Raw genomic sequence first — 9,151 nt, 5'->3', positions numbered from 1 at the left:
TGGGGTCTGCATGGTGACTGACCTATGGCTAATGCAGGTACCAGTCTCTCCACCCCTTCTGATGACCTAGAGATGAATCAGAGAGCCCCAGGAACTTCACCCAGACCACTTTCCAGAGCAAACAAGACTAGGGCTTAGTCAGGCTGAGGTCTCTCTGTCCCCAGGGGAATTGGAGGCCAATGCCAAGGCTGGGTTTCAGTGGGGAAGTGGGGGGAGAATTCCACTTCTTGGGCCTTTTCAATACTGACGCACTGGAGACGGTGGTTTCCCAACCCCTGGCACCAAGATGAACGCCAAAAATATGCTCTGGTTTGGGGCTCCACCACTGGGATCTTTGCCCAAGCCTGACTGTGGACAGGTCCCTTGAAGCCCCTATAAACCTCCCTGGTCAAGGTCCCCACTACTGAACGTATTAATGGTGTTGATGAATTGTCTGTGCGTGCCGCCAATCGCCTTCACCCTCTGCCCCTGGTGCAGTTAGGGTCATCTTACCGGGGCATGTGGAAGACCATGACCCTGCCCAACTACTGGCACTTGGTGCTCTTGCCTCCCCAAAACAGTGTCAGCTGCCTGGGGAAGAAAAAGAAATAACTGCCCTCACCACTGAGCTTAAAGAAGCCAAAGTGCTCTCTGACACTCTCCTTTCATCAGCCCTGCCTGCCTTGTGTGCAGAACTTCAGGTGCCTGGAAACGTGCCATTGGTTACAGGTGGCTCCGGGCCATGGGGCTGCCTGTGTGCTGGCGGTACCCAACACTGTGATTCTCACAGAGCTTGCCGCCCAAGCTGAGGGAACTTGGTGTGTGACAGTTGATGTTGCAAATGCCTTTTTCAGCATCCTTCTCATCTGATCATCAGGATCAGTTTTCCTTCATGAGAATGTCCTTCCCCAAGACTATCTAAATTCTCACTGTCCGCCATCAGCAGGTAGGTCGTTGCTTGGGAAAAGCTCTGCTCCTGGAGACTTGGGTAATGCCTTCTCCTGTTGGGCCCAGATAACGGCATCGCCCAGCAAGGACTGGACACCCTGCTGTCCCTCATGCAGCAACAGGACTAGGCTATTAACACAAACAAGGTACAAAGTCCTAATACCCAACTGAAATTCTGGAGCAAAATCTGGGAAGGGGCACGGCTTCTTATTCTAGAAGAGATAATTGTCAAGCTTTTGGTCCTCTTTGTCCCCAGCAAATAGAAAGGAGGCCCAGTGACTGCAGGGACCATTCAGCTACTGGTGCACTCACACTCCCCACATGGGATCCTGATGGCACCCATCTACCAGCTTAACAGAAAGGCCACAACGTTTGAGTGAGGCCCCCGGCCGAGAGGATGCCCTAGAAACCCTCCAGCAAACGACCAAGACCATCCCTCCCCTGGGCCACACAGGACCACATTTGCCGTTTTAGTTACAGGTCTCAGCAACCTCTCCATTTGCAAATTGGAGCCTCTGGCACATGACACTGCCACAGGCCATAGGCACCTGGTGGGCTTTTGGATCCATAGGCTCCAGGAGTCGGCTGAAAGGTACACACCTTTTGAGAGACACTTGTTGGCCTGTTGTTGAGCCTTGGTGGAGGCTAAGTGTATAATCCATAGCCGCGAAAGAATCTTAAAACCAGAAATCACAACCATGTTGTAGGTCTGAACAGAGTCCTCAAACTGCTGGATAGGAGTGGCTCAGGATCATCCATAGTAAAATAGAAATGAGACATACAGGAGTGGGCAAAACCCCACCCAACTGGGGTCTCACAACTCCATGGAAAGGCCTCAGGAATGCCCCTGTGCCTACCAGGCATATTGCTCAAGGAGCCTCTGCCTCCACTGGCCCAGTGAGGGCCTGGGTATAAAGACCCTTCGGACCACGCACAGGCTTGGTTGGTGGTGGCGCCTCCTGGTTAACTTATACCTGGCTGGAATGCGGTGCACCTGCCATCCAACTTGGGAGAGACTTGTTCCTTAGCAAGGGCCGAAGGGATGTTCTGCACAATGGGGAGAGCTTCATGCTTGGATGGGTCTCCACTCCTCTCCAACAAAAGAGCTCTGCTATATTTCACGAACTCATGGGTTGTGGCTAATGGCCTTGCCATTTGGTCAGGGCATTGACCAGCCTTGGACTGACACAGAAAACAAGGCCCCCTGCGGGGATGAGCCATTTGGATAAAGATCAGTTTGCTCCTAATACTCTTTTTGTTACCCACGTGGATGCTCACCAGAAAGTCCCCTAAATTGGCAAGGGGAAACATAACTAATGAGCAGACCATGCTTGTCAGCTAAACACAAGTGTCCTCTATCCCAGAACAAGCAGAGGTTCTGGATCCTGGATCCACAACAGGACAGCCCATGGGAATTCAGATGCCATCCTACACATGGACTGTCATCAGGAGACTTTGAAACAGCCTAAAAAGCTGTCCTGCCTGCCAGACGCTGGCCAAGGCAAAAAACTCCCCCAGGGATAGGTTCCCAAGCCAAGGGGCCAGATGTCCTTGGCAGGTAGATCCCATTGGGCTTCTCGTCGCATCCAGAGGGTTTTTCTGGATCCTGACTGCAGCTGACACTCTCTGGATTTGGTCTCGCCATCCCCACGATTCCACTGACTCAGGCCACACTCTCCAGGACCTGCAAGACCACTTCAGTCTCCTGCTTGGGTTTCCTGAGTACACTGCATCTGATAGCAGCCCTGGATTTGCTGCCGAAGCCACACATCACTGGGCCCAATCGTGGGGCCTGTAATGGACTCTCCATGCCCCATATCACCCTCAAGTGACAAGGGTGACTGAGTGTTTTTATGGACAGTTAAAGGACAGGCTTAAGCAGCTGATGGGAGGGGACAAGGTAACCCCACTGGACTACACATCTCAGGTGAGCAGTCTGGGGTCTTCCCTGAAAGGGCACTTTTTATTTGCGCCATGTGTATGATCAGGCTTTTTGCCGATTTCCTTCAATTTTACACCTTCAGACTCTACGAGGAACCCCACAAGGTCCTTCATTCCTTCCAAACCCCTCTGCAAACTCAAATAGGTGGGAGATTAGAAGAGCCATTGAACAACAAGGGTGGCGGCAGTAGCCCGCTTCTTCACTTACCCCCTGGAGTGCAGACCAGGATCTTTGGCCTACAAGGTCTTTGAAGATAATCACATCAGCTTGGGGTTTCTAATTCAACATTTTCCGTACGCTGGTCTTGCTGCTTTTCCTGTAGGAGGTCCATGGGGTAGATATCAATATATACAGTAGAAACTTTCGTTGAGTCATAAGAGGATCAGAGCCGGAAGTTTAGGGTTCACCACCTGGGGGATGGATGACAGGTGCTATCCTTACTCATCACGCACATCAGACTGCCCACATCGCAGTGATGGGGGAAAGACCCTCCAACATGGGATGTGAGCACCTTTGGACCAGTGAGCTTGGTTATGGGAAAAGGAGAGGGGATCTAACTTCTCTCTATTCCCTGTGTGACTTCCACGCCACCAACTTCCTTGACACGCCTGTCCTAGGAAGCTGCCCCTGCCTTGTATATGATAAACTGCTGGATGTGTCACCCACCTCTGACCCCACAGATAAACACTTGATTGCTGTGCCACTGAGCACTGCAAATGGACATTTCTCTAAACGTGGACCTTTCTGTTACCTCAGGTACCCCAACCTTACCACTCTGGACCCAATGTGTTGTCCCAGTAGGACTCTGACAACGCAAGAGCCAGTGTCTTCCCAGGTGTCAGCTTACTCATATCGGAGATGGGGACAACTGGAACATCTGGGCAAAGGGACATGGGATCCACTATTCTGACCTCAGTAGTGAAGATTTCTGCTGCCCTACACTTGCCCTCACCTTACACAGACTTTTCAATTCCACTCAAGGACTCTGCCCAGTAGGGTCACTTCCAGCTGATAGACCCCGTCGTAGTCAATGAATGACTCTTGCACTCTTAGCCCTGTGTCCACCTCTTGGAGTGTTATTTCTTCTGTAAACACCAGGCCTCCAGTGGCCTTCCTTCTAGCAATGTAACACATATATGGGGCATTAATAAGAGAATTTCAAATATTTAAAAGAGTTCCAGCTTTTGAATATATCACACTACACCAAGTAAGATGGGAATTCCACAACCAGGCGGACCCCAGTTACTCAGGAGAATTGCCAGGGGCCATTACCAACTCTAGGTAATTTTTTCCACTGTCAGGTTCCTTCACTTAGAAAGGGTTGTGCACAATGTGTCTTTGACCATCGCTGAGGTCACTAATGGCACTACTTCAGCTTTAGAGGCCCCACAGATCAGCCTCCGTTTCTTGGTCAGAGTAGTGTTGGCTAACTGCTGTGCCCTTGACCTCCTGCGTTCAGCTAAGGTGGGGTCTGTGTGCTTGCTAACAATTGGTGGTCCACATGCCTCAATGAGATGGCAAAAGAACTGGCAAAACCCATCACCAGGTTTAGGAAAAGGTCTCCCGGATCTCTAAAGTAGACCCAGATGGGAAACACATCTTTTCCTAGCTTGGTGGTAGCTGGGGCTCACGGCTATGTTCCATCCTCCAGGCAGGTCTAATCATCCTCCTCAGAGCAAGACTGATCATGACCTCAGACTAATTACCTGGTTCTTGACTCAGTCCCTCAAAGTCCGACCCATTCAGGTCCATGATGGGGTAGCCTATGTTTCTCCCTTGGGCTCTGAGAAACCAAAGGCTGGAGTTGAGGAGTCTGGCCCCAGGCCAAAATCCTCTATGTGATCCTGCAGGCCCAGCCATAGGCAACTACAAAGGCTTCACCTGGCCAGCCGCAGAAGGAAGTTGCCCTCCCCACACCAGCTTGTTAAGTTGTCTAATTTATGAAATTGGCCAGGCGCTCCAGAACACCAGCATTAATAACAGAATAACTTTATCACGTTCTTGAGTTTACTGTGAATGCTTACAAAGTTTCTTTAATAAGGATGATTTTCTTAATTTAAGTTTCTGGTAGATATTTTTATCGAATTAGGGACTTTTCTTTCCATCTTAGCTCCCTAGGATTTTTTAAAAATCAGGAAGGGGCATTAAATTATCAAAAAAAAATTTTTCCAGGATCTTTTGAGATGATTATAGGATTTTCTTACCTCTGTTCCTTAAAACTCAGTTGCTTGCATTGTGCTTGTAGATTTGGGGCTACTCACACCTTGCAGGATGAATTGGGGAAATTTCTTTTTCTGTGTCTCATAACTGTTTGATAACAGAAATTTTCATGTATATAAATTAACTGTTCATCATTTTTGTCACTTATTAAATGGATATGAAGTATTGACTTTTTTATGTATATGAATTCTTAAGCTTTTATTTATTTCCTTTATCATATGTGTTTTTCCAGTTCTGTTGTTTTCTTTCACTTTATTTTAAGAGAGAGAGTTTAAATTCTTGGATATTCAAACCTACCTATTTTATTTCTGGTATTGATCTCTATTTGGTCAACAGGGAGAATTTTTAAGTGAACCAAAATTCTCTGTTTTTATGAAATCATGTCTTTCTACTGTAGGAGAGGAAAACTTCCCTGCTTGCCTTGTAGGTTCTTTGGCATGTCTAATAATTAAATTGACATAAGACAGATTAACACGAGAAAGACAAATTTCTAATGTACAGGAGCCCCATAGAAACATGAGACTCCCCAGCAGTCAGGTAACTGAAGCTGAGACCCATCCTGAGCTGGGGAGAAGGGGGCGGGGCCTGGAGGTTCAAAGGGGAGGAGGACAGTTCACAGGAAGAGGAGAAAAGCTGCTGTTTGGTTAACAGGTGTTTGCCCTGCCATGCAGATGAGTCTTTCTGACACAAAGAGTTGTCTCTGCTAATAGCTCTCTTCCTGGTACAGGCCCCCATCTAAATTCTTTTAGGCAGTTAAGGGAGAGGCAGACAGCTCTTGCCAAGCCTGCTGAGCCCCAGTTGTCTTCAGCTCAAAACAATCCACATGATAAGTGACACATTCTGGGGTGGGACTTCTGCTCCCCACTATGTTCCTTTGTCAATTTCTCTAACTGCTGTTAAGCCTGGATAGGTCTTTCCCACATAGAGATCAAAAATTCAGCCAATTTTTGTTGGTTTGTTTTTTACTTTAAATTTAAATAGCTGATCCAATGAATTAAGTTTGATGTACAAGGGAAGGCGAGGTTCTAACTTGACCTTTTGTCCAAGCGGGTAACTAGCTGTCTCAGCACCACTTACTCAACATTCCCGATTCACCCCTGCTCTGTGACACCCTCTTTGTCCCCGTCAGATTTTGCAGGTCTTAGGGATATTTCTGGGCTATCTGTTCCATTTTTCTGTTCATATAGCTCTTCTCTCAGCATTGTAATTACTATAAATGTGCATTCTATCTGGTCAACAGAGACTGTAAGTTTGATTTTTCTCTGTGTTCTTTCTTTCTTTTTTCCTTTTAGACAGCTAACATGAGCTGTTTCACCAGAGCGGCCACAGAAAGCATCATTATATCTCTGCTCTTCTGGGGGAGGATGACTCTAATGTTTCTCTGGGGGTAGATGAAAATAGAAAGAAGCAGAAAATAACAGAAAATGTGTAATGGTGAATAGGCCTTAACATTCTCCTCTGTTCTTGAAGATGACAGACAAATGGCAAGCAATAGGATCCTGGAGTACACGAGGACGCCTTGGTTAGAACTAACTTGGCCTGACCTTGTTTTTCCAAAAGGGCCTGACGTGGCTGTTGAGCATGCATTGTATATCTGCTTTAAGCAGGTGCTATGTGCCAAAGACAAGAACAAGTGGCCTTAAGATATAGGTGCAACTTCCCCTACATTGGCATTTCCTTAAGGATAAGCATCTCTCCCTAGACTAGGAATTGATTGTTGTGCTCACCTGTGACCACCCAGCTCACCTGTGACCACCCAGCTTACCTGTGACCACCCAGCTTGAGACAACAGACCTGTCACCCTGCTGTGTCCACCGAAACAGCAGACCCACTACCTGCTGTGTCCATCAATCACTGTGCCGACAGAGCAGTCTTGTGACTATTGTAAAAGGGACGCTTCAATCTTATGTGGAACATGCTCTTTGACGGTATATAACCACTCTGTACACCCTACTTCTTTGGTGCCCTTCCTTGGGAAGGAAGACCCCGGGTTAAGTTAGTCCTCAGATCTGACTCAGAATAAATTCACCCCAATTTTCGTTTATAGATTGGTTATGGATTATTTTCATCGACAAAGACAATGGGTCCTGAAGAAGGAGAGTATTTCTGGGTCAAATCCGCATCATGCACACAGGTCGATCTGTTTGGGTTATGCGACATTGCAGGTCTCAGTCTTACCTCCCACATGCTAGAAATAGGCCGTCTTCAGGAACACGGGCACTTCAGGAATATCTGTGCAATAATTTGAGATTGTTTATTTATAGACTCGCCTCTCGGGAAGGCGAGAGGGACAAGTAAACAGGCTAAAAGTGACCGAAAGCCCCCCAAATGCTCTGAGAGCAGGGGATCCCCCATATTGGAAAGAAAAGCAAAGGAGAGCCAGGTTTCATGAGCCTGGTTTCATTCATCAACAGGCCAGTGCTGTACCAGACTGCTTCCAAAGCCACCAGCGACACAGTCAAAAGCTTCCCAAGGCCGCAGCAGGGGCGCCTCGCAGGAGCCAGCTCACAGACGATGGGTAACGATTGCCCACCGCCAGTGACAGCTGATCTGGGAGGACTCCCTTGTTTGAAAAGGGAGAAAACTGTCAAGCCAGAGGGGAAGGGAAAGTGAGAGATGACATTACCAAGGGAAAGCAAATGAGCGCAAACTTCCATCAGCCCGGATACCTGGGAATTACGGAGGAAACATATCAGAAAAGCAAACTGACAGGTGTCGAGGAACTCCTAAAAAGGTTTGTGATGAACCAAACAGTAAAAAGCAAACCAGGTAACAAAATACAGAAATTAGATGAAGAAACCTAACAGTTGAGGAGACATGCATTTCAGAATAGTAAAGAGAATAAGAGACTAAGTGCCTACTGTGCTGGGGGTGGGAGTGACTATTTCCTGAAATTATCTGATAAATAACCTTCAGAAACTTTGAGTGACATCTCACATACAAGGCATATTTCTTCAAATAGAGCAAGTTCGCCACTTGTCCCAAAAGACACCCTGAGTCTTCTCAGGGCTCTTTTCTAGAGCATTTCAATTCCAGCTCAGCCTTGGGTCCCTGATAACATCATGCTGTTCCACCCACCTTTTTCTCTTTTGCCTCTCTATTATTTGTTGTTCCTGCTTGGAATACTCTCTCCATCTGAAACTCCAAAGTGTGAATCCACATAACACTGTTCACTTCTTCCAGGAAGTCCACCCTGATCACTCCAGCCTGGGATATCTCTTTTGTCCACGTTCTTGCACATTCAGTCAGGACCCCACACCTGTTCTCCATTTGCCAACAGACTGTTCCCCAAGTTTGTGTCAAAGTTGTCTGATGAGAATGCAAAATGCCTCTTTCCGTTGTTCCCCAGGCTAGCCTTTAATCTATGTCATGTCTGACATCTAAGGCTGTTGCTTAATCACCACACAAAGCTGGCCCACAGGCGGCACTGGCACGGAACCAAGGACTGCTACTCTCAACTCTGACTTGCATCTTCCTGAGCCAGGATGAAGCCAGAAGACAGAGTCATCCGTTGATGCACAAGTCAGCTAAAGACTTGGCAAACCAGCAGGCCTTCTGGGAAAGAATGAGCTCGGTTAAAAGAAGTGAGACCCTTGGTTTGGAGAAAAAAAAAGGATGTGAAAAAAAATACCTGTCTAACATCAAAATGAGTCAAGCTGTACATTTATGGCTTGTGCATTCTTCAGTGTTTATTTAGGATTTCAATAAAATGTTTACCTTAAAAAAAAAAACCAACGTGAGAAAAACCAATATGATTCATTTCTAGTCTCTTGAGTTTCTCTTTTTCCTCCTAGACCTTGCTAGATGTTTCATAAAGATAGAGAAAAGGATTATACTAGAGGAGAGAAACCTCCAAAAGGTTTGAAAAGATTCCAAATGGCCAAGAATCTAGTGAAGAAATTCAGACTATGAAAATTTCAATGGGGGAGAGAAATGACTGACACTTTCTCAGCTACGTTTATTCTTTCACTGAAAAATCATGTCACACCATTCTTCTTGTTTGTTGGATTTGTATTGATTTTGCATTTTAATTCAGAGGGAAGAATGTGCCCTGCAAGAGGT

This window comes from Equus asinus, chromosome 4, assembly GCF_041296235.1.
Source record: "Equus asinus isolate D_3611 breed Donkey chromosome 4, EquAss-T2T_v2, whole genome shotgun sequence".
In the NCBI taxonomy this organism is placed as follows: domain Eukaryota; kingdom Metazoa; phylum Chordata; class Mammalia; order Perissodactyla; family Equidae; genus Equus; species Equus asinus.
Note: the sequence above shows the minus strand (reverse complement) of the source record.